This window comes from Aotus nancymaae, unplaced genomic scaffold (genome assembly GCF_030222135.1).
Source record: "Aotus nancymaae isolate 86718 unplaced genomic scaffold, 86718_ANA_hifiasm-v0.15.2.pri h1tg000058l, whole genome shotgun sequence".
Taxonomy (NCBI): domain Eukaryota; kingdom Metazoa; phylum Chordata; class Mammalia; order Primates; family Aotidae; genus Aotus; species Aotus nancymaae.
In genome coordinates, this window is record NW_026988472.1 from 24,376,432 (window position 1) to 24,403,447 (window position 27,016).

Here is a 27,016-nt window from a genome sequence, read left to right on the forward strand (position 1 = left end):
AATAAAAGCTTATAGGGGCTACCTCTGCATGAGCCTTCAATGTCCAATAAAAAGGTGTTTCCAAAATGATGTTATTGATGACCCCTCTTGGGCTGCAACTAGGATCTTGGTTCTACTGCCTCTAGCCTCATGACAGCCAGTGGTGAGGAGCCACATACCACCTGCTTGTCTCACTCCATGGAAGTCATAAACAAAAGTCACCTTGTAGCAAGTTGACATAGTGCCCCAAACAGTGGTTTGTTATCTGAAGACATCATTTTTATACGTCTATGTTTATTTTTGAATTTTGGCTGAAGTGGAGAAATGAAACTGCAAGCTCTCTCAGTGTCAGAGTGGCCAAATGAGAAAAGCTTTTTCTGATTTGGAATATTTTCATATCTCTGGAGGGTATTATTAAATTAGATTATACAGTCTCCAAAATAATGGGGCTTTATTTTAATGGGTTCATAGAGATTTGGAAGTGCATCTCTGTATCCACCCCAAAGATTTGCAGAAAATAAAGTATTTGAGACGTTAAATGTGCCAGCGTTTTAAAAGAAAAGTAAACTTTTTAAATAGAAACCATGAGCTTGTTTACACAAGAAATTAAGTTCATGTATTCAAATTAAAGTTTCGCCCAAATTAGATTGGTTTGAATACAGCCGTATTACTTTTCTCTAATTTTTATAAGTGTTAATTACAATACAATCAATGCATCTTATTTTTTAAAGATCAAGTTCAGGGGTACATGTGCAGGATGGGTAGGTTTGTTACATAGGTAAATGTGTGCCAGGGTGGTCTGCTGCACCTATCAACCCATCACCCAGGTATTAAGCCCAGCATGCGTCAGCTCTTTCCCCTAATGCTCTCCCACCCTTGCCCTCATTGAGTCTGTTGGGTCACCCCACAGACCCCAGTAAGTGTTGTTGCCCTCCCCGTGTCCATGTGTTCTCATTGTTCAGCTCCCACTTACAAGTTAAGACATTTGGTGTTTGGTTTCCTGTTCCTGAGTTAGTTTGCCGAGGTAATGGCTTCTAGCTTCATCCATGTCCCTGCAAAGGACATAATCTTGTTCGTTTTTATGGCTGCATCATATTCATTAGTGTGTATGTACCGCATTTTCTTTATCCAGTCTATCATCGATGGGTATTTGGGTTTATTATATGCCTTTACTATTGTGAATGGTGCTACAATGAACATACGTGTGCATGTATCTTTATAACAGAATGATTTATATTCCTTTGCGTATATGCCCAGTAATGGGATTGCTGGGCCAAATGGTATTTCTGGTTCTAAATCTTTGAAGAATTGTCATACTGTCTTCTACATGGTTGAACTAATTTACATTCTCACTAACAGTGTAAAAGCGTTCCTATTTCTCTGCAACCTCACCAACATCTGTTGTTTCCTGACTTTTTAGTAATCATCATTCTTTTTTTTATTTTTTATTTATTTTTAATGTACTTTAGGTTTTGGGGTACATATGCAGATCATGCAGGATTGTTGCATAGGTACATACATGGCAAGGTGGTTTGCTGCCTTCATCCCCCCATCACCTATATTTGGTATTTCTCTCCAGGTTATCTCTCCCCACTCTCCCCACCCCACAATGTCCCTCCCCTAGTGCCCCCCCCACTGACTGCTGTGTGTGATGCTCCCCTCCCTGTGTCCACATGTTCTAATTGTCCAACACCCACCTATGAGTTATAACATGCGGTATTTGGTTTTCTGTTTTTGTGTCAGTTTGCTGAGAATGATGGTTTCCAGATTCATCCATGTCCCTATGAAGGATGCGAACTCATCGTTTTTTATGGCTGCTTAGTATTCCATGGTGTATATGTGCCACATTTTCTTTATCCAGTGTATCAATGATGGACATTTGGGTTGGTTCCAGGTCTTTGCTATTGTAAACAGTGCCACAATGAACATACATGTGCATATGTCTTTATAATAGAACCATTTATAATTCTTTGGGTATATACCCAGTAATGGGATTGCTGGGTCAAATGGTATTTCTATTTCTAGGTCCTTGAGGAATTGCCACACTGTCTTCCACAATGGTTGAACTAATTTACACTCCTACCAACAGTGTAAAAGTGTTCCTATTTCTCCACATCCTCTCCAGCATCTGTTGTCTTCAGATTTTTTAATGATCGCCATTCTAACTGGCATGAGATGGTATCTCAATGTGGTTTTAATTTGCATTTCTCTAATGACCAGTGATGTTGAACATTTTTTCATATGTTTGTTGGCCTCATCAATGTCTTCTTTTGTAAAATGTCTGTTCATATCCTTTGCCCACTTTTGAATGGGTTTGTTTGTTTTTTTCTTGTAAATCTACTTTACTTCTTTGTAGGTTCTGTATATTAGTCCTTTGTCAGATGGGTAGATTGCAAAAATTTTTTCCCATTCTGTTGGTTGCCGGTTCACTCTAATGATTGTTTCCTTTGCTGTGCAGAAGCTCTGGAGTTTAATTAGATCCTATTTGTCTGCTTTGGCTTTTGTTGCCAATGCTTTTGGTGTTTTAGTCATGAAGTCCTTGCCTATGCCTATGTCCTGAACTGGCGTGAGATAGTATCTCATTGTGGTTTTGATTTGTATTTCTGTAAAGATCAGTGATTTTGAAGTTTTTTTCATGTATTTGTTTGTCACAATGCATCTTATTTTCAAATTACATTTGGTTCATTTTCTCATGAAAAGACCAGTAATTCTAAACTTCCTAAACTGTTTGTATCAATTTATTGATCAGTTAAATAAATGTATTTCTATACAATATTTAGGATTGAGAAAAATATGAAAGTATGTGTTTATTCTTCTGACAAAGTTTTTATGTCAGCAGTAATTATGTTTTGTCTTATGGATGTCTGTAAATAATTTCCCAGATTCTTTGTTTACCTGAAGGTGTATAAGTTATGTGAGTGGCAGTTAGCCACATTATATGAACTTGTGAGTTTGCTCATCTGCTAATTGTTTTGTATGATAGATGATTATCATTTTTCTATCTCCATGTTTCTTTTATCTGTTTGTGGAAGAGAAATTAGTTAATTTGGTTAAAAGATATAGCTACTGTGTGAAACTGAGAGTCTACTAAGATCAGTGATAGCAGAAAGGCACAAGAGCGTATGGAAGATAATATGATATGTTCTATTTATCAAAGAAAAATGAGAGTAGTATGTAAATTATGATTTCTGTTCAGAAATCTGAAAGAGGATAGTAAAAGACAAAACCTGGATAATACCAAAACTTGCAGAATTTTTGAAGCAAGTAAATTTTGTCTTGGTTTGTAATAATTGCATATAATGGAACTAAAGAGAAGCATTGAAATGTATCAACATTTTGACAAATTTTGCTCAATGTTGATGAACTTATTCATAAGATAATTTTAAAAGAAATGAGATTAGGAATCTTTTATTTTACTTTCTATTACAATGACAATTGATCATGAAGTTCTTAGTCTTCTTTTAATAAGGAGTACTAAAAAGTTTACTGTCTGTGTAATTTGCTGAGAGAGCAGAGATTCAGTATCTCACCAGAAAATTTTTCAGTGCTTTGTGTTGACTTTATTGAGCTCTAGAACAGAAGTCAGCACATTTTTTTTCTGTAGTTCCAGATAGTGATAATTTTAGGCTTTGCACACTATCAGGTCTCTGTCACAACTACTCTGTCATTGTAGTACAAAAGTGCCATAGACAATATGTAAATGAATATGTGTGGCTGTGTTCAATAAAATTTATTTATGAACACTGAAGTTTCATATAACTTTTATGACACAAAATGTTATTACTATTTTACTTTTTTTCAAACATTTTAAAAGGCAAAACCTATTTTTAGTTTATGAACTATATCCATGAAGTTTGGAATATGGTTGATGTTTTAATGCTTTATCCATTGATAAGTATATAAGGAGTCATTGATCTTTCCTGATCTTTTCCTCTTGGTTTAGAATATTATGCTTTTATAAATGGAAATGAAACATTTTAAAATGGAATTAAAATCTCATAATTCAGAAACAAATGTTTTTACTGATTTTTTTTGTTTTTGTGATGATAGTTATGTTCATTGTTTCAGTAAGAATTTGTCTCCATTTTACCTCAAATTGGACAAAGTGATTGTCCAGTGTTCCAGCTGGGAAAGAATCATTTTTAATCAGGTACAGCAAGCCCATCGTTAGTGAACAAAGGCAGCAAATGTCTACAAAACCTTCACAGGAATCTATACTGGTACCTGTCTTACAGGGATTCAGCCTCAGAAGTGATCTGAAGGTTACTCTCTGGCAGATGAGGAACTTTAGTATATCTGGGGGGCCTTGAGGAGAGAGGATTTTATTAAATCTATGGTTACCATAGTGAAATCTGGGGGAGAGATTTTCACGGCCTTGACATCCTAATCCCCATATGAAGAAAAAGACTATAGAGTCATTTCAGTGATTCAAACCTGGCATCTTTGATAACATTTACAAACAAAATATTTTTGCGAGTTGCTAAATACTACGTGATCAAGGAAGCATATGTAGCTAACATCACCATTGTATCTGTGAAAATAATCAGGCTAAACTATAATGAGGTCAACCCTTTTTTCTAACCAATATTCAAAGATTTTTGATGACCAAAGCATGGGGACTATTAAAAATTATTAAAACTGGAAAGAAGGCCAAAAAAGGTGGGTGGTATGTCTTTTCAATGTTACTCTGAGACATTATTTAATTAGCTCAATTGAGGGTTATGTATTTTTTCAGGAGAATATATCTATTTTCTATTTACTACTTGATCACAACCCAGACACTACGAAGTTACTAGCTAACCTAAAATTTCTATCTGATAAAAACAGAACCTCCATGGTTGCGACTTAATTGCCCCAAATGACAATAACAAATTTGTATTTAACCTAGCAGTCCTACTCTGAACTTTTTAGATGGCTTTTTGAATAAACTATGTAAACCCCTTCTTATCAAATGCTTTTGGAGTCAGTTTTACCATCTAAGTGGTTATATCTCATTAATTAATGAGTTGAATAAAATCTTTAATATACATTCATTTTATATTTTCATGTCATATTTTTAATGTAAAGTTATACTTTGACCCATATAAGATATTCATGTTTATAAAAGCTTGAGTTTTCATATTCATGTGGGTAATCGCATAAGGTTTCACTGTCATACAATGCAAAATAAAGCTAGATTTTAGTCTACTTTTACCTTAAGTTACATTTAAATTTTCAGATGCAGCCTGTGGATTAATTAGATATATACCCTTGTGTGATGGCAAAGAGAAAGGCATTCTGAATACAGACTAAAGGATCTTAATGTCGTGAACCAGGAATTGTCTCTAGAAATAACTGATCATATTTTCCAATTACTCTTGGAAATGACAGGATAGTAGTAAATCTGCCAAAACCAAAATTGTTTTGGGTAGATATTTTCCAAATGTCATTTTGTGAATACGAATGAAGCCCATGCAGTGATTTGTGTAATTATTTCAATGTACACTTAGCAGCTGACTCAAGTCTGGCTGGCCTTTGGGAAATGATGTTGCACAAAATAAGAATTTTTATTTCCCCACAGGAGCAATATTGAAATTTTCGTCTGCTCTAGGTGAATCACTAACTACACCTGCACTTCCAAGTCTTCCATGTATAGTATACATGCCCTGTTCTATAATATGAAACTCTGGAATCTTCATCAACCATTTGCTAAGTCAAGTGAACTAATTTAAAGTTGTTTGTAACAAAAATGCTAACCTTGTTGGCAGGCAAAATTACATAGACATGAGGGAGTATTTTGTGATCTCATCTGAGTGAGAAGAAGGTCTTATTATATTTTAATGTGAACACTCACACTCCCCTCAACCCAATCTGCAATACCTATACTTTTCTTCTTAGCGTTTATCAACATAAACATAAACATATCACCTTTTTATTTGTTTTCTCTTTTTCCTACTGAAGTATAAGCTTAATTTGGTCAGAGATTTTTGTCTGTATTTTTTGTTTGTTATTACGCACCACTTAAAAAATTGTGTCTGGTACATAGTAAATGCTCAGTATATATATATTTAAGTAAATTAATAAATGCATGAAAATTGTCTAAGTCCATTTGGGATTATTATATTAATATTTAAAAATTAAAAACAAATCAAAGCATCTCTCCTTCGAAGTTTCGTTATATTAGCTAAAAAGATTTATAAGACCTTTTTGTTTTTCTTTTTCTTCAGCAAAATTTAATATCTAGTAAATGACAGAAACCATTACCACCAGGTCATTGTTATGTTACCTTCTTATAGATTCAACAATTTGTAATTTTTTTCTTTATATTTTAGTGCTTTTCTTTTTTTTTTTTTTTTTTTTTTATTGCATTTTAGGTTTTGGGGTACATGTGAAGAACATGCAAGGTGTTGCACAGGTGCACACCTGACAGTATGATTTGCTGCCTCCCTCCCCTTCACCTATATCTGGCATTTCTCCCCATGCTATCCCTCCCCAACTCCCCACCCCCCCACTATCCCCCCTCCCCCCAACAGACCCCCGTGTATAGTGCTCCCCTCCCTGTGTCCATGTGTTCTCCTTGTTCAACACCCGCCTATGAGTGAGAACATGTGGTGTTTGATTTTGTGTTCTTGTGTCAGTTTGCTGAGAATGATGTTTTCCAGGTTCATCCATGTCCCTACGAAGGATGTGAACTCCTCCTTTTTAATGGCTGCATAATATTCCATGGTGTATATGTGCCACATTTTTCCTGTCCAGTCTATCATCGATGGGCATTTGGGCTGGTTCCAGGTCTTTGCTATTGTAAACTGTGCTGCAATGAACATTCGTGTGCATGTGTCCTTATAGTAGAACGATTTATAATCCTTTGGATATATGCCCAGTAATGGGATTGCTGGGTCAAATGGAATTTCTATTTCTAGGTCCTTGAGGAATCGCCACACTGTTTTCCACAGTGGTTGAACTAATTTACACTCCCACCAACAGTGTAAAAGTGTTCCTATTTCTCCACATCCTCTCCAGCATCTGTTGTCTCCAGATTTTTTAATGATCGCCATTCTAACTGGCGTGAGATGGTATCTCAATGTAGTTTTGATTTGCATTTCTCTAATGACCAGTGATGATGAGCATTTTTTCATATGTTTGTTGGCCTCATGTATGTCTTCTTTTGTAAAGTATCTGTTCATATCCTTCGCCCATTTTTGAATGGGCTTGTTTGTTTTTTTCTTGTAAATCTTTTTTAGTTCATTGTAAATTCTGGATATCAGCCCTTTGTCAGACGGGTAGGCTGCAAAAATTTTTTCCCATTCTGTTGGTTGCCGATTCACTCTATTGACTGTTTCTTTTGCCGTGCAAAAGCTGTGGAGTTTGATTAGGTCCCATTTGTCTATTTTGGCTTTTGTTGCCAATGCTTTTGGTGTTTTGGTCATAAAGTCCTTGCCTACGCCTATGTCCTGAATGGTTTTGCCTAGGTTTCCTTCTAGTGTTTTTATGGTGTTACGTCTTATGTTTAAGTCTTTAATCCATCTGGAGTCAATTTTAGTGTAAGGTGTCAGGAAGGGGTCCAGTTTCTGCTTTCTGCATATGGCTAGCCAGTTTTCCCAACACCACTTATTGAACATGGAATCCTTTCCCCATTGATTGTTTTTTTCAGGTTTGTCAAAGATCAGGTGGTTGTAGATATGTTGTGTCGCCTCCGACGTCTCTGTTCTGTTCCATTGGTCTATATCTCTGTTTTGGTACCAGTACCATGCTGTTTTGATTACTGTAGCCTTGTAGTAGAGTTTGAAGTCCGGTAGTGTGATGCCTCCTGCTTTGTTCTTTTTGCTTAGAATTGACTTGGCTATGCGGGCTCTCTTTTGGTTCCATATGAAGTTTAAGGTGATTTTTTCCAGTTCTGTGAGGAAGGTCATTGGTAGCTTGATGGGGATAGCGTTGAATCTGTAAATTACTTTGGGCAGTATGGCCATTTTCACGATATTAATTCTTCCTAACCATGAACATGGAATGTTTCTCCATCTGTTTGTGTCCTCTCTTATTTCGTTGAGCAGTGATTTGTAGTTCTCCTTGAAGAGGTCCTTTACGTTCCTTGTTAGTTGTATTCCTAGGTATTTTATTCTCTTTGTAGCAATTGTGAATGGCAGTTCGTTCTTGATTTGGCTCTCTTTAAGTCTGTTATTGGTGTATAGGAATGCTTGTGATTTTTGCACATTGATTTTGTATCCTGAGACTTTGCTGAAGTTGCTTATCAGTTTCAGGAGATTTTGGGCTGAGGTGATAGGGTCTTCTAGATATACAATCATGTCATCTGCAAATAGAGACAATTTGACTTCCTCCTTTCCTAATTGAATACCCTTTATTTCTTTTTCTTGCCTGATTGCTCTGGCTAGGACTTCCAGTACTATATTGAATAGGAGTGGTGAGAGAGGGCATCCTTGTCTAGTGCCGGATTTCAAAGGGAATGCTTCCAGTTTTTGCCCATTCAGTATGATATTGGCTGTCGGTTTGTCATAAATAGCTTTTATTATTTTGAGATACGTTCCATCGATACCTAGTTTATTGAGGGTTTTTAGCATAAAGGACTGTTGAATTTTGTCGAAGGCCTTCTCTGCATCAATTGAGATAATCATGTGGTTTTTGTCTTTGGTTCTGTTTATGTGGTGAATTACATTTATAGACTTGCGTATATTGAACCAGCCTTGCATCCCCGGGATGAATCCTACTTGATCATGGTGGATAAGCTTTTTGATGTGCTGTTGTAATCGGCTTGCCAGTATTTTATTGAAGATTTTTGCATCTATGTTCATCATGGATATTGGCCTGTAGTTTTCTTTTCTTGTTGAGTCTCTGCCGGGTTTTGGTATTAGGATGATGTTGGTCTCATAAAATGATTTGGGAAGGATTCCCTCTTTTTGGATTATTTGGAATAGTTTCAGTAGGAATGGTACCAGTTCCTCTTTGTATGTCTGGTAGAATTCGGCTGTGAGACCATCTGGGCCTGGGCTTTTTTTGGGTGGTAGGCTCTTAATTGCTGCCTCGACTTCAGACCTTGTTATTGGTCTATTCAGGGTTTCGACTTCTTCCTGGTTTAGGCATGGGAGGAGACTACTGTCCAGGAATTTATCCATTTCTTCCAGGTTTTCTAATTTATGTGCATATAGTTGTTTGTAATAATCTCTGATGATGGTTTGAATTTCTGTGGCATCTGTGGTGATATCCCCTTTATCATTTTTTATTGCATCTATTTGGTTATTCTCTCTTTTCTTTTTTATTAGTATGGCTAGTGGTCTGTCTATTTTGTTGATCTTTTCAAAAAACCAGCTCCTGGATTTATTGATTTTTTTGTAGGGTTTTTCGTGTCTCTATCTCCTTCATTTCTGCTTTGATCTTAGTTATTTCTTGTCTTCTGCTAGGTTTTGAGTTTTTTTGATCTTGCTCCTCTAGCTCTTTCAATTTTGATGATAGGGTGTCAATTTTAGTTCTCTCCTTTCTTCTCATGTGGGCACTTATTGCTATATATTTTTCTCTAGAGACTGCTTTAAATGTGTCCCAGAGATTCTGGTATGTGGTGTCTTCATTCTCGTTGGTTTCGAAGAACATCTTTATTTCTGCCTTCATTTCAGTGTTTATCCAGTCAACATTCAGGAGAAAGTTGTTCAATTTCCATGAGGATGTGCGGTTCTGGGTGGGCTTCTGAATTCTGAGTTCTAACTTGATTGCACTGTGGTCTGAGAGACTGTTTGTTATGGTTTCTGTTCTTTTGCATTTGCTGAGGAGTGATTTACTTCCAATTATGTGGTCAATTTTAGAGTAGGTGTGATGTGGTGCTGAGAAGAATGTATATTCTCTGGATTTGGGTTGGAGTGTTCTGTAAATATCTATTAGGTTTGCTTGTTCCAGGTCTGAGTTCAAGTCCTGGATATCCTTATTAATTTTCTGTCTCGTTGATCTGTCTAATATTGACAACGGTGTGTTGAAGTCTCCCAGTATTAATGTGTGGGAGTCTATGTCTCTTTGTAAGTCTTTAAGAACTTGCCTTATGTATCTGGGTGCTCCTGTATTAGGTGCATATATATTTAGGATCGTTAGCTCTTCTTGTTGTATTGATCCTTTTACCATTATGTAATGTCCTTCTTTGTCTCTTTTGATCTTTGTTGCTTTAAAGTCTATTTTATCAGAGATGAGAATTGCAACTCCTGCTTTTTTTTGCTCTCCATTTGCTTGGTAAATCTTCCTCCATCCCTTTATTTTGAGCCTTTGTGTATCCTTGCATGTGAGGTGGGTTTCCTGGATACAGCACACTGATGGGTTTTGGCTTTTTATCCAATTTGCCAGTCTGTGTCTTTTGATTGGGGCATTTAGTCCATTTACATTTAGGGTTAATATTGTTATGTGTGAGTTTGGTCCTGTCATTTTGATGCTAGCTGGCTGTTTTGCCCATTGGTTGATGGAGATTCTTCATTGTGTTGCTGCTCTTTACCATTTCGTGCGTTTTTGGAGTGGCTGGTGCTGGTTGTTTTTTTCTATGTGTAGTGTCTCCTTCAGGAGCTCTTGTAAAGCTGGTCTGGTGGTGATGAAATCTGTGAGTACTTGCTTGTTCACAAAGGATTTTATTTTTCCTTCACTTATGAAACTTAGTTTGGCTGGATATGAAATTCTGGGTTGAAAGTTCTTTTCTTTAAGGATGTTGAATATCGGCCCCCACTCTCTTCTGGCCTGTAGGGTTTCTGCTGAGAGATCTGCTGTGAGTCTGATGGGCTTCCCTTTGTGGGTAACCCGACCTTTCTCTCTGGCTGCCCTTAGTATTTTCTCCTTCATTTCAACCCTGGTGAATCTGATGATTATGTGCCTTGGGGTTGCTCTTCTAGAGGAATATCTTTGTGGTGTTCTCTGTATTTCTTGGACTTGAATCTTGGCCTGCCTTGCTAGGTTGGGGAAGTTTTCCTGGATAATATCCTGAAGAGTATTTTCCAGCTTGGATGCATTCTCTTCGTCACATTCAGGTACACCTATCAAACGTAGATTAGGTCTTTTCATGTAGTCCCATATTTCTTGTTGACTCTGTTCATTCCTTTTTACCTTGTTTTCTCTAATCTTCCCTTCTCGTTTTATTTCATTGAGTTGATCTTCAACTTCTGATATCCTTTCTTCTGCTTGGTCAATTCTGCTGTTGAAACTTGTACATGCTTCGCGAAGTTCTCGTGTTGTGTTTTTCAGCTCCATCAATTCATTCATATTCCTCTCTAAGTTGTCCATTCTCGTTAGCATTTCGTCAAGTCTTTTTTCAAGGTTCTTAGTTTCTTTGCATTGGGTTAGAACATGTTCTTTTAGCTCACAGAAGTTTCTTATTATCCATTTTCTGAAAGCTGATTCTGTCATTTCATCACACTCATTCTCCGTCCAGTCTTGTTCCCGTGCTGGTGAGGAGTTATGCTGCCTTGTAGGGGGAGAGGTGTTCTGGTTTTGGGTGTTTTCATCCTTTTTGCGTTGGTTTCTTCCCATCTTTGTGGATTTATCCGCCTATTGACTTTGTAGTTGCTGTCTTTCTGATTTTGGTAATTTTAAGTCTGCAGCAGCTGAACTCATAAACCCCCTTTTCTTCTCCCCAGGTGTTCTGGCCCAGGGGTTTAGCACTTTATGTTTTTCAGCTGTGTTGCTACCGTTTTCCCTGCCCACAAGGTGGCAGTCTAGTCACACTCAGCCTGCAGAGGCTTCGCTGAGCTGCTGTGGGCTCCGCCCAGCTTCCGTGTGAGCTTCCCAGCAGTCCTGTGGGTGTAGTTAGAACTGCTTCCGCTATGCTGGCCCGCCCCTGTAGTGACGGAGTCTCTGTAGTGGCGGGTTGTCTTGGTTACGGAAAATTGCCCCGGGAACTGCAGGGTGTTTCCCGATGGAGGACGCCCCTCCCCCACAGAGCTGAACCGTCCCGGGTTCAGCCGTGTTTCTAGAGGGGCCCTCTTTGTCCTGTAATCTCTTGGCTTGCCTCCTTGCCACAGTTCCCCTTGCTGGCCCAGAGGGGACACAGTCTCGTTCACTTTGTTCAAGGAGCCGCTGCTCCCCGCCCCCCGTGCAGGCCGAGCGGCTGCTCCGGTCCAACCAGCGGCGCTGGGAATGCGGGGAGCTTCTCCACGCAATTAAAATCCGCTGCCCTGTGTGCTGCTGCGTCAGCCGAAGCAGCGGCTCTGAGATTCGTGGCTCTCCCTTGCCCGGGGGTCTCCTGGCTTGGCTCCCTGCTTCAGCTCCCCTTTCTGGCTCAGAGGGAACTCTGTCTCTCTCGCTCTACACAAGAAGCCACTGCCCCCCCGCTCCAGGGCGTAGGCTGAGCGGCCACTCCGCTCAAACCAGCGGCGCTGGAGACCTGTGGGGCTTTTCCTCCTTTGAATCTCCTGGTCTGTGGGCAGTAAAAGTCCGTCTGGAAATGCGGCGTCCACTCACCCTCTGCGCCTTCTCTCGGAGCTGCAATCCCGACTTCCTCTTAAGTGGCCAACTTGGATCAATTCTCCCTATTTTAGTGCTTTTCTTATTTTATTTACTATTTTTCTTAGACAGGATCTCACTCCCCGACCCCAGGTTGGAGTGCAGTGCTGTGACCACGGCTCACTGCAGTCTTGACCTCTCAGGCTCAAATGATCCTCCCACTTCAGCCTCTCAAGTAGCTGGGAATATAGGCATGCAACACCATGCCCAGATAATTTTTGTATTTTTTGTTGAGATGGGGTCTCACTATATTGCCCAGGCTGGTCTTGAACTCCCAATAAAAAAGAGAGGACTGTATTACCTGTCCTCCCTAATCTGTCTCATTCATGCCTCTCATTCTACAATTAATCCCATTTCTAGTAGAGAGAGTTGTGGGAATGGTGTTCCTTGGATATGTAGTTTTTTATTTGCTATCTCTGCTAATGAAGGAATAAAATAATTCCTAATATTATCCAGAAACAGATCTCCCCATGGGCATACAATTGGGTGGTAAAATAAGTATTACTTCCTTAAAGCAGAAATCTTACACAAAACAGATATAATTACAAAACAATAATAATAAAAACTATTTTGCCTCAGAGATAGGATAGGCTAACTACTTATCTCCTTGTTTTTCATATTTAGAAAATTATTCTAATAGCTGTTGCATGACTATTAAGGGAAATAAATTCACAGATTTAGATCTGATACTGACATAATACTAGACAAAGTTTTGTATTTTTAATTTCATGGATGTAGCAAGTTGCAAAAACAACAGTAAGAAAACCAAACCAAAACCCAGATTTTTTTTAGAAATATGTGCCACATGAACTTAAATCAGTTTTGGAAAGTTGATACTCTATTATGTTCTTAGTAGGAGAGTTGAAAGTGATGATGAAAATGTGAGACACCATGATCAACACTGAGTTGACTTAAAGTCAGAAAAAAATGCATAGAGAGTAAGTGAGACAGGGAAACATGACAATAGATTTAATATTGCAGGCTGAAATACAGTCTTACAAGCAGTGAAACATAGTAATGGTATTACAGAAATTGATTTATGATATAGAGGACAAACCTAGGACATTTTCCGTGATACAGAATAATAAGAAAAGAAGAAGCCAATTATAAACCACAAGAAAAGACATGTGGAAAATAGAATGAGAAAATTTATGTTCCTAAGAAAGAGATCAAAACCAATAAATAATGAAGGAATATCAATTAAAAATATAATTTAGGAAAACATTATACAACTGAAAAAAAGTTTGACTTGTAAAACTGAAATTGTTTACCAAGACAAATATCTCTAATTCTGTGAAGAATGATTGTGGTATTCTGATGAGGATTGTGTTGAAATTGTCGATAGCTTTTGGCAGTATGGTCATTTTCCAAATATTGATTCTACCCATCCACGGGCATGGGATGTGTTTCCATTTGTTTGAGTCATCTATAATTTCTTTCAGCAGTGTTTTGTAGTTTTCCTTGTAGAGATCTTTTGACTCCTTTGTTAGGTATATTCCTAAGTATTTTGTTTCTTTTGCAGTTATTTAAAAGGGGTTGAGTTCTTGATTTGATTCTCTGCTTGGTCAGTGTTGGTGTATAAAAGAGCTTCTGATTTGTGTACATTAATTTTGTATCTGGAAACTTTGCTGAATTCTTTTATCAGCTCTAGGAGGTTTCTGGAGGAGTCCTTATGGTTTTCAAGGTAAATGATCATATCGTCAGCAAATAGTGACAGTTTGACCTTTGCTCTACTGATTTGGATGCCCGTTATTTCTTTCTCTTGTCTGATTGCCCTGGCTAGGACTTCCAATACTATGTTGAAGAGGAGTGGTGAGAGTGAACATCTTTGTCTTGTTCCAGTTCTGAGAGGGAATGCTTTCAACTTTTCCCCATTCAGTATTATATTGGCTGTGAGTTTCTCATAGATGGCTTTTATTGCATTAAGATATGTCCTTTGCATGCCGATTTTGCTGAGAGTTTTATTCATAAAGGGATGCTGCATTTTGTCAAATGCTTTTTCTGCATCTATTGAGATGATCATGTGATTTTTGTTTTTAATTCTGTTTATGTGGTGTTATCACATTTATTGACAATTCTAAAATTCATATGAAACCAAGAAAGAGCCTGCATAGCCAAAGCAAGGCTAAGCAAAAAGAACAAATCTGGAGGCATCACACTAGCTGATTTCAACCTATACTATAAGGCCATCATCACCAAAACAGCATGGGACTGGTTTAAAAATAGGCACATAGACCAATGCAACAGAATAAAGAACCCAGAAGTAAATCCAAATACTTACAGTCGGTTGATCTTTGACAAAGAAAACAAAAACATCAAGTTGGGAAAAGACAACCTTTTCAACAAATAGTGCTGGGATAATTGGCTAGCAACATGTAGGAGAATGAAATTGAATCCTCATCTCACCTTATACAAAACTCAACTCAAGATGGATTAAAGACTTAAACCTAAGACCTGAAACCATAAAAATTCTAGAAGATAACGTTGGAAACACCCTTCTGGACATTGGCTCAGGCAAGGATTTCACGACCAAGAACCCAAAAGCAAATGCAGGAAAAATGAAGATAAATAGCTGGGACTTAATTAAACTAAAGAGGTTTTGCGTGGCAAAAGGAACAGTTAGCAGAGTAAAGAGACAACCCACAGAGTGGGAGAAAATCTTCATAATGTATACATCTGGCAAAGGAATAATATCCAGAATCTTCAATGAACTCAAATCAGTAAGAAAAAAAACAATCCCACCAAAAAGTGGGCTAAGGACATGAGTAGACAATTTACAAAAGAAGATAAACAAATAGCCAACAAACATATGAAAAAATGCTTATCATAACTAATGATCAGGGAAATGCAAATCAAATCAATGCGATAACAACTTACTCCTGCAAGAATGTACATAATCAAAAAACAGTAGATGTTGACCTGGATGCAGTGAACAGGGAACACTTCTACACTGCTGGTGGAAATGTAAACTAGTACAGTCGCTATGGAAAACAGTGTGGAGATTCCTTAAAGAACTAAAAGTAGAACTACCATCTGATCCAGCAGTCCCATTACTGGGAAGTCATTATTCAAAAAAGATACTTGCACACATATGTTTATAGCACCACAATTCACAATTGTAAAATCATAGAACCAACTCAAATGTCCATCAATCAACGAGTGAATAAAGGAACATATATATATATATATATATAATATATATGATATATACATCATATATATCTATGTACATCATATATACATCATATATATGTGTGTGTGTATGTATATATGACAGAATACTATGCAGCCATAAAAATTAATAAATTAACAGCATTTGCAGTGATCTGTATGAGATTGGAGACTATTATTCTAAGTGATGTAACTCAAGAATCAAAAACCAAACATTGCATGTTCTCACTGATATCTGGAAACTAATCTATCAGGACACAAATGCATAAGAATGATACGGTGAACTTTGGGGACTTGGGTGGAAGAGTGAGAATGGGACAAGGGATAAATACTACAAATATGGTGCAGTGTATAAATGGGTAATAGGTGCACCGAAATCTCACAAATCACCATTAAAGAATTTACTCATGTAACCAAATACCACGTGTACACCAATAACTTATGGAAAAATAAAAAAAGACAAATATTTAATCTTATCCTAATGAATTTGTAAAACATTTCAAGAAAAAATTAATAGTTCTATAATCAAAAGAATAAAAATGACTTTTACTCCAAAGAATAAAAATTACTTTTGAAACCTCTGCATAATAAGTGCAGGAGAAAGTAGAGTAAAATCTGATATATTTCTAGAGAGAAAGGAATTAATAAATACATATATATGTGCATGCATATATGTATGTATGTGTACATAAATATATACATATATATGTATTAATGACAGATGTATGTACACACACACACACACACACACACACACACACACATGCGCCAGGTAGTTTGTTAATCATGTACATAGGGCAGAGAAAGTGAATCGCTCATGCTGTGTCAACTATCTCATAAGAAACACTTGAATATATATTCTAGCCAGCATAATTATAAATTATGTATTAATTATTCATCAAATATTTAATAATAGTAATCTGTAGCACCATTATGAAGGGCAGACACTGTGCTAAGAACTTGCAATAAAATAACAAGCCAAATTTCACATACTACTCCTTGTTATACTTAGGAAGTGCTACAGTGTGTATAACTGGGAGATATGAGCCACAAAGGCAGTCAAAAAGGATCTCTGAGAAAGTTTTAGTTGAATTAAGATCTAAAGATTAGCATGAAAAATTAGGCTCATTCGGTCGAAGGGAAAAGTATATTCAAAGATCCTGGGAAGAGAGTAACCATGACATGGTTAGAGACCCTCTGTGACTATAGAGGAGAAAAGGGAGTCATGGGGGACACATGAGGTATGGCAAGTGATAGGAGACAGATCATGCATGGCCTTATAGGCCATATTAATATCTTTGGTCTTTATCTGTAAAACATGGGAAACAACTGATTAAGGAGTGTGTGTGTATGTGCATGTGTGTGTCCTATTGACATGTTCAGATTCACATTTTTTAAAGTCCACACTGTTTGAAGGTATAAGGAATATATTTTAAAAGAACAATTTAAATATACAAAAACCATTAAAGGTGCTATTTTATTTGTGTACCTCCAGAGATGATGGATTAGAGTGACAGTGATAGACAAGGAAAAAGTGGAGAGTTGAAAGATATCCTGGACTAATTCAAAATAGCCATGAGGACAATAACATACCTAGGAATACAGCTAACAAGGGAGGTGAAAGATCTCTACTGGACTTGTGTTAACACTGCTAAAAATAAAGACAACACAAACAAATGGAAAAACATTCTATGCTCATATATAGGAAGAATCAATGTCATTAAAAGGGCCATACTGCCCAAAGTAATTTACAGATTCAATGCTATTCCTATCAAATGACCAATATCTTTTTTCACACATTTAGGACAAAAACTATTCTAAAATTCATATGGAGCCAAAAAAGAGCATGAATAGCCAAAGCAGTTATAAGCAAAAAGGAAAAAGCCAGAGGAATCACACTATCTTGACTTCAAACTGTACTGCAAAACTACAGTAACCAAAACAGCATGGTACTGGTATAAAAACAGACACATAGACCAACTAAACAGGTTGGAGAACCCAGAAATAAAGCTGCAAACCTACAATTCATCTGACCTTTGACAAAATCTATAGTAACAAGCAATGGGAAAGGACTTCCTATTCAATAAATGATGTTGTGATATCTAGCTAGCCTTACACACAAGATTGAAACTGGACCTCTTCCTTTCACCATACACAAAAGTAACTCAAATTAGATCAAAGACAAAAATATGAGACCTAAAATTATTAAAACCCTAGAAGAAAATATAATTCATACCATTCTGAACATAGGCTTTGGCTTGGCAAAGATTTCATGACAAAGTCTCCAAAAGCACTTGCAACAGAAAAGGAAATAGACAAGTGGGACGTCGTTAAACCAAATAACTTCTGCACAGCAAATAAAAACTATCAACAAAGCCAACAATGTACAGAATTGGAGAAAATATTTGCAAGCCATGCATCTGACAAAGGTTTAATATGCAGAAACTATAGAGAACTTAAACAACTCAGCAAGTAGTAACAACCCCATTAAAACATGGGCGGAAGTGTGGCCTGACTATCAGGAAGCAAAAGAAAACAAGGAAGTATGCGACCACGAAGCGAATGCTTAGTCTCAGAGATCAGAAGCTTAAAGAAAAGGATAGATTAAAACCTAAAAAGAAAAGAAGGATCCCAGCATGTTAAAGGAAAGAGAAGTTCCTCAACACCCTTCCTGCTTATTTTCCAATATAATACACAGCTGGGCCCATCTTTCCACATCGTCGTTGATACCAACATTATCAACTTTTCCATAAAAGCCAAACTGGACTTAGTGTAGTCAATGATGGACTGTCTGTATGCCAAGTGTATCCCTTGTATAACTGATTATATAATGGCTGAAATTGAGAAATTGGGGCAGAAGTATCAAGTGGCTCTAAGGATCGCCAAGGATCCAAGATTTGAACATTTACCATGTACACACAAAGGAACCTATGCAGATGACTGCTTAGTACAGAGAGTAACTCACCATAAGCGTTACATTGTGGCCACAGTTGACCCGGACCTTAAAAGAAGAATCCGTAAGATTCTTAGAGTTTCTATCACGTGCATTTCTAACCATAGATACAACGTTGAACAGATGCCAGATGATTATGGAGCCCCTCGATTTTAATTCTTACAAGACACAGTTCCTCTCTAACTTTCTTCGACCAACTTTCTCTTGTTGCCAGTTTATTACACATGCAATAGCATGAATTATTATTCTGTTGACCTGTTTGCTCTATTATGAGCTGAGGATGGTTAAATACGCTCACTGTTTTTTTTTTTTTTTTTTTTTGAGGTGAGGTTTCACTCGTGTTGCCCAGGCTGGAGTGCAGTGGTACCCTCTTGGCTCACTGTGATCTCTGCCTCCCAGATGCTGTCGGTTCTCCAGCTTTGGCCTCCCGGATAGCTGGGATTACAGGCATGGGCCACCATGTCCAGCTAATTTTTTTTTTTTTTTGTATTTTTAGTAGAGACAAATACTTTTTTTTCCCCCTCGGGATGGAGTCTAGTTCTGTCGCCCAGGCTGGAGTGCAGTGGTGCTCACTGCAACCTCCACCTCCTGGGTTCAAGCAATTCTCCTACCTCAGTCCCCGGAATAGCTGGGATTACAGGCATCTGCCACCACCTGGCTAATTTTTTGTATTTTTAGTAACTTTTGCATTTTTACTACAGAAAAATACCCTTCAGCCTCCCAGAGTGCTGGGATTGTAGGCGTGAGCCACCGTGCTCGGCCTGCTCACTTTTTGATGCTCTTTTGAAATTGATATTTTGTCTCATAAAAATTTTAGGCCAGGCACGGCGGCTCGCGCCTGTGACCCCGGCACTCTGGGAAGCCAAGGCGGGCGGATCACCTGAGGTCAGGAGTTGAGAGCAGCCTGGACAACATGGCGAAACCCCATCTCTACTAAAAACACACACACACACACAAAATTGGCCGTGTGTGGTGTCTTGTGCCTGTGGTCCCAGCTACGGGGGAGGCTGAGGTGGGAGAATCGCTTGAATCTGGGAGGCAGAGGTTGCAGTGAGCTGAGATTGCACCACTGCCTGGGTGACAGAGTAATGCTGTCTCAAAAAAAAAAAAAATTAATGATGATCAAAGGGTACAAAATCTCAGATAGGAATAATATGTTTTATACTTATTTTGAGTTCTCTTATATGGTGTCATGCATATACTTAATAATGGAGTATTATACATTTCAAAATTGATGTTCTCATCACAGAAATGTATTTCAAGTATTGGATATGTTAACTAGCTTGATTTAATTATTCCACATTGTATCCACAATTTATGACATCATTTTGTAACCCATGAATTTATGTAATTATAAATTGTCAATCTACAATAAAAAACTTTTGTTGCATCTTTTTAGGAAAAAAATGGGAAAAGTGTGTGAACAAACACTTCTTAAAGGAAGATATACATGCGGTCAACAAGCATATGAAAATATGCTCATCATTACTAATCAATAGAGAAATGCAAATCAAAACCACGATGAGATGTTGTCTCCTACCAGTCAGAATGGTTATGACTAAAAAGCCACAAAGTAACAGATGTTGGTAAGGTTGCAGAGAAAGGAAAATGCTTATACATTGCCAGTGGGGATGTAAATTAGTTCAGCCCCTGTAGAAAACAGTTTGGGGATTTCTCAAAAAACTTAAAACAGACCTACCATTTGACCCAGCAATCCCATTACTGAGTACATACCCAGCAAAATATGATTTCACCAAAAAGACACAAGCACGTAAATATTTATCACAACACTATTCACAATAGCAAAGATATAGAATCAACCTAGGTGCCCATCAATGGTGGACTGGACAAAGAAAATGTGGTACAAATATACTATGGAGTACTATACAGCCATAAAAAGGTATGAAATCGTGTCCTTTGCAGCAACATGGATGCAGTTGCAGGCCATTATCTGAAGCAAATTAACACAGGAACAGAAAAGCAAATACCACAATGTCTCACTTCAAAGCAGCAGCTAAATACTGAGTACACAGGACACAAAGAGGGGAGCAATAGACACCAGAGCCTGCTTGAGGTTGAAGGTTGAGAAAAGACTGAGGCTAAAAACCCTACCTATTGGGAACTATGCTCATTACCTTGGTGACCAAATCATTTGTACACCAAACCCATGCAACATGCAATTTTTCCATGTAACAAATCTGCACATGTACCCTGAACCTAAAATAAAAATTGAAAAAGGAAAAAAAAAAAGATACACTGGGCTAAAAACTTTTTGGTTTTTGGTGTGTGCAATTTATTGAACATTAATGCTTTTCATTAAGAAAATATCTTAGAAGAGGTGGGTTCAGTGTCGGAAAGAAAGTTACATGCATAGTGTGGGGGACTGCTAAATGTTAGTTTGCTTTGAGACATTTAAATGACAATTTCAGTAAGATGATTGGGTCTGGCTTTCTAAGAAGGGTTCTTCAACAGAGATACAAGTCTTTGAGTCATCATATATGGGATTTATTAAAAACTTTGGAAATGATTAAGACAGAGGAAACAACTCACAAATGTATAAGCCTGGAAAATATTAACTGGCACTAAGCCCCAAAAGAAGTTACAATTAAACTAAGAATAGTTTTATAAACATATTTGTTAAATTTTCTTCTGAAAAGATATACAATAAGTGGCTTTAAGTAGATAGAGATTTATTTATTTATTTATTTATTTGAGGCAGAGTCTCGCTCTGTTGCCCAAGCTGGAGTGCAGTGGCATGGTCTTCGTTCACTGCAACCTCCGCCTGCCGGGTTCAAGCGATTCTCCTGCCTCTGCCTCCCAAGTACCTGGGAATACAGGCACCTGCCACCATGCCCAGCTCAATTTTGTATTTTTAGTAGAGACAGGGTTTCACCATGTTCGGTGAAATATTTGTTTCTTTCTTCATCTTGCTAAACCATTTAAAATTTCTTTCTTCCTAAATATGATGAAAGACCACCAATAACAATCAATTTATTTTGGTATGGTCTTACTATTCTTAAACAATTTGGCTTAAGATCTATATAAGTTTATTCTTCATAGATAGATATTTAATTAACTGAAAAAATATTTTATATATCACACCCCCTTTAAAATTAACTAGTAAATTAAATATAATTACTATATCACTTTTCATTTGTATTACAACTTTCTTGTCAAACATAATAGTAAATTTTCTTTTTATGATAATAATTAGAGTCATGCTTTTATTTACAGATTCAACTTGTTACAAATTATAATAGTATTTTCTGTGTTATGTCTGTACTGTCAGATTTTAGACAATGAGAATCCTTTTTAACTGAGCTCATTGTTCTGATAGCACTATTCTAGATATCTTTGAAATCCTCTTCACTTTTGGGCAGCCGTAATGTGTTCCACATCACAGGATCAGCTATTATTCAAGTGGATATCACAGAAGAAGAGAAAAATTATTAGAAATTAAATTCTTCGCATTGGAGGTTGCCTATTAGATTTTTCCATGAGTAAGTCTGGTAGTAGGATGGAATTGGTGCTGGGCCAAATTAGTACTAGAACTAGAAAGGATACTACTTTTAAAAAGAGTATAAATTTACCCTTTCCAGTTTGTTGTTATTAAATCTTTAATTTTATTTTGATAATAAGTTCATTTTATCAGTCACATGCAAACTTAGATTATTATTCCTTCCCCAAAGTTTTAAATATGCCCCTATTTCATTTATAATCCTTCTGTCTCGTTGACTTCCATTTTAGAGTCACTTCAGTCTTTCACTACTTGTTACAGTAGAGGAAAGAAATATCATCTAATCTGTTTCTCTGTCATCTTACTGATTGCTAGTTAAATGGAACATGTAGAAATAAAAAGTCTGTTTTATTTTCACATTGTGGAAGTGAAGTAAGTTATAGTTAAGCAGAGATTGAAGTAATTATTTTTAAGGTAAAATGTCAAAATGTACTGTTATAATTAAGTTTTGTGATATAATACAAATTCATTCTTTAAGTTAAGGAAAAAATAAACTCATTCTGAGGACAAATTGTTAGCACATATAATAATTTGTGACACCATTAGTGTGCTGTTATGAAGCACCTTCATTTGTTAATTTGGAGGTCTCAGTGACCATTGTGCATATGTGAAATGCAAATACATAATTAGTTAATTTTTAATCATTCTTTTAAAGTATTTATTGGCTATGTACTCCATGTCAGATGTTCTTTAAGGTCTAGGGAAACAATAATAAACAAGACAATTACATTGCACACTGCCTCAAAGTTAATGAACAATTGAAGAAACATTCAGTTAAATAAGTGATTGTGATGTAACTTGATACATGTTATGATAGGAGAAACTAGGATTTTATGGGATCCTATGGAAACGGAACAAAACCTTCCTTAATGATGGTTTTTTTGAGAATGACACCTTTAGGTTCAGAACTAGAGAATAAATAGAATATAGCCAGACAGAAAGTGGAGTTTTCTTAGTGGAAGAGATTGCCTTGAGGATAGCCATGTTGTCATGGGGCCAGAGAGTGAATGACATCTATTTGTAGGAGTTAGACTTCACCCAAAGGGCAAAAGTAAGTCATTGAAAGGACTTAGGTAGTAAATAATCAGATTTGCACTTTTAGAAATATGACTTAGACTGGAATTTGGAATTGTAGAGGGGCAGGGTTAGAAGAAACAGAGCAATCAGAAGGCTATTTCGGAAGTGCAGTAATGGAAGATAAAAGCCTAGAACACTGTGGGGCAGGTGGTGACAGACAGAAGGACAGAAAATAATTCACATTTAATCCATCAAAAAATATGTTGACTTTTTTACTGACATGTAATAATTGTACATATTTATGGGGTACAATGTGATGTTTTGATACATGTATACATTGTGTAATAATCAAATCAGAATAAGTGTAATGATCAAATCAGAATAATTGGCACATCCATCACCTCAACATTTATCATTTCTTTGTGATGAAATCATTTAAGATCCTCTCTTCTAGCTAATTGAAATATACAGTGCATTGTTGTTAGCTATAGTCACTCTACTGTGCAATGGAGTGTCAGAACTTAATCCTCTTATATAGCTGTAACATTGTACCTGTTGACCAATGTTTCCTCCTCCCCTCTTCCCCCTATCCTCCCCAGTCTCTGGTAACCACTGTCCTACTTTCTACTTCTCTGAGATCAATTTTTTAGATTCCGCATATGAGTGAGAGCATGTGGTATTTAACATCAATGTTTTCGGAATCTGACCACTTCTCACTATCTGCCCTTCCACCATCTTGGTATAAGCCACCAACATGCCTCATCTCAATTATTGCAATAATCGCTTAACTAGAGTTGCTAGATTAGATTTAGCAAATACGAATTTTATCTGGCAATCCTGCTCTTGATTGTGCTTCTACCTTCTCCCTCTTCTCTCATGTCAGTCTCTTCTCAACATAGCAGCCAGTATACTGTTACAAAAATGCATCTCAATCATGCTGAACTGGTCACTATGTGGAGTTTTTCTGTGTACACTATGGGTTTTATTTGCTAATATTTTGTCTAGGATCTTTAAATTTATGTTAGTAAGTGTTTTGGCCTCCAATTTGTCTTTCTTATTCTGCCATGATCCGTTTTAGCTATTGAGTGTATATTGTAATCATTGAATTGGTTGTGGAGTATTCTATTCCTTTTTTTCTATTCTCTTGAAATATGTTTATAAAATTTGATTGATCTTTTCTTTGCAATTTGGTAAATTTGCCTGAAAACCACTTCGGCTTTTGTTTGTTGTCATTTAAAATTTTAAAATACTGATACAACTTATTTGTTATTACAATGTTTTTGAGTTAAATTTCATATTATTATTATCTAGGAAATTGACTACTTCATGTACATTCTCACATTTGTTGTACATAAAATTCATCATGTTTTTTGTAATCTGCACTTTATATCTACTTTTGTATTTTTCCCTTTTTCTGACTTGGCAGTTTATGTATGCTGCTGTGCTTCCTGATTGATTTTGGCAGCATCTGTGCATTTTTATTTATCTTTTTAAAATCAACTAACGTGTCTTGTTGATTATCTCCATTGTGTATTTGTTTAGAATTTGATGAATTTTTGATCTTCTTTATTATATGTTAATTTCTATAATTTTTTGATTGATTCTATTGTTCGTATGCAATTCTGTCTCATTTGTGACTTTAAAATTCCCATGAAACATTTTTTTTAAAGTTTCTTGTAACTGTGAGTTAGATCTAGATGTTCAACTATTTTATTTTACCTTATTTTATTTTGGCAAGAATATTCCCCAAGTGGTGCTGTGCAGCACTTGAGTTTTGATTATTTTGATTATTGATTATTTACATTTTATCTAATTTTTTTGAAAAATACACTGATATCCTGAGTAAAATCTCAAGATATAAACAAAGGATTAAGTATATTTATGAATTCTTCAGTTTTATAGATATGATACATTTTAGTTGTCATTCTTCTTTTTGGTGCTCATTTTTTTTTTAATCTTTGCTTAATCAGAGTCCCTTTTAGTTGGCTCCCATGTCCTTTTATGTTCTGTGATTTGAGGTTTCAAAAATGACAAGATGACTAGGCTCATTTTGGATATTTATAGTCTTGGCTGAGACTCAGATATCTCTCCAAGGAGTTCTTGAAATTCCTTTTAGTGGAAAATGATATCTGGAAACCACATGTGGGTGGTAGGTTTGCTTTTTCTACTTTCCCAAGTTTCTAGGGCATATCATTGGAGAGCTAACAGACATATATTTTATTTATTTTAGAATAAAACTTCTAAATTCATGTCGTATTTTCTAAATTTAAATGAAAATTACAGGATTTTACTTAGCTTATTTGATTTATATCTTTATTTTTTATACTGAAAATGTTGCTTCCCCATATTGGTATAATTGCTTATATGTTTTAATCTACTTTGTATGTAGTGAAGTGTGTATATTTATAATAGTTTCAAAGTTATACCAATATTAAACTTAATAATATCACTAGATACAACTTGAGATTCAGTGGTCATTATACTTGGTTAAGCTGCTAAATCTTTAGTAAATTTCTACAAAACATAGAAAATAAAGACTTTCGGCCCTCCATACTCCTGATTCTCCTCTGACCTTTATGACAACTTCATTTCTGGATTATCTTCTGGATTCCCTTCTGCTCATTAAATGCCTTAAATTCTAGGGTTTTCCATATACCTTCATTTGATCACTAGTTTTATAATGTTGTCACCTCAAACCAGACTGTGCAATCTATGCCAACATCTGCTCTTTTTCTTTCATTCTTCTTTACTTTATGAAAGTGATCATCTCATTGTGCTTTTTATTTAAATTCAATTTGCAAATCCTGAGTATTATCTCATAATTTTTTAATTTAAGAAAAAGATAAGAATGAATATAAAGAAAACAACCATATATAAACAAGGTTTTAAATTTGATAGTAAAATTTCACCTAAAATTTAGTTGAATCCATAAACTTTATACTAGTCTGCTCTGATTTATTACTTTTCTAATTGCATTCTGTCCGTGCTGTGTATTTGATAACTTGTGGAATTTAAGATATTTTAATTTGGACTGTTCATTTATTGTTTCAAGTAGATGAATGCCCTCTCCCTGAATGTGAAGAATTCACAGATTTTTGAAGTCAGAGATTGTATCCTATTATGCTCCCTCAATAAAGCATAAATCTGAGAACATTAAATATGTTTAATGCAAGTTTTCTGACTTACAGAGGAAATGATAACTAAAAAGGGAGTTTCTGAGTGAAAGGAGAGACACGGATGTGTTTTCAAGAGTTCTTGTTACCAGTTACTTCAAATTTCTCTCCACCATCAACAATGTAAGTCAGCAACATCAATGTCATGGTACTACAATGGATAAGGAGGAGGAATATATTCTATTTGTTTTTCTTCTTTACCAAGAAATAAATTTATGCCTAGCATCTCCTATGTATTTTTACTCTGGCTATCAGCATATATTTTCCTTTTGGTCTTATTAAGACACAAGGCTTTCCAAAGCAGTCCCTTGACTTGTTTTGACAGAGATTGCACAGGGGACATTCGATAAACGCTAAAAAGTCAACACTTACAGATGCCTTCTGGGTGCAAAGGCCCCTTGAGTTAATGCAAAAATTAACTCAAGATGTATTACAGACTTAAATCTAAAACCAAAAACTATGAAAACTCTGAAGATAACCTAGGAAGTGCCATTCTGGACCTAACACCTGGAAAAGACTTCATGGCAAAGATTCCCAAAGCAATCATAACAAAAATCAAAATTGACGTATTGAACCTAATCAAACTAAAAAACTTCTACACGGCAAAATAAACAATAAACAGAGTAAAGAGACAACCTACAGAATGGGAGAAAATATTTGCAAGCTGTGCATCCAACAAATGTCTAATATCCAGAATCTATAAGAAACTTGAGCAAATGTACAAGCCCAAAACAAACCACCCCATTAAAATGTGGG

General features: G+C 36.3%; 1 pseudogene; it reads left to right on the top strand.

Moving 5' to 3' along the window:
* LOC105707393 (rRNA-processing protein FCF1 homolog) overlaps positions 1–18,709 on the top strand; it is a 43,691-nt pseudogene extending 24,982 nt beyond the window's left edge.
* Positions 18,710–27,016: the final 8,307 nt, after the last annotated feature.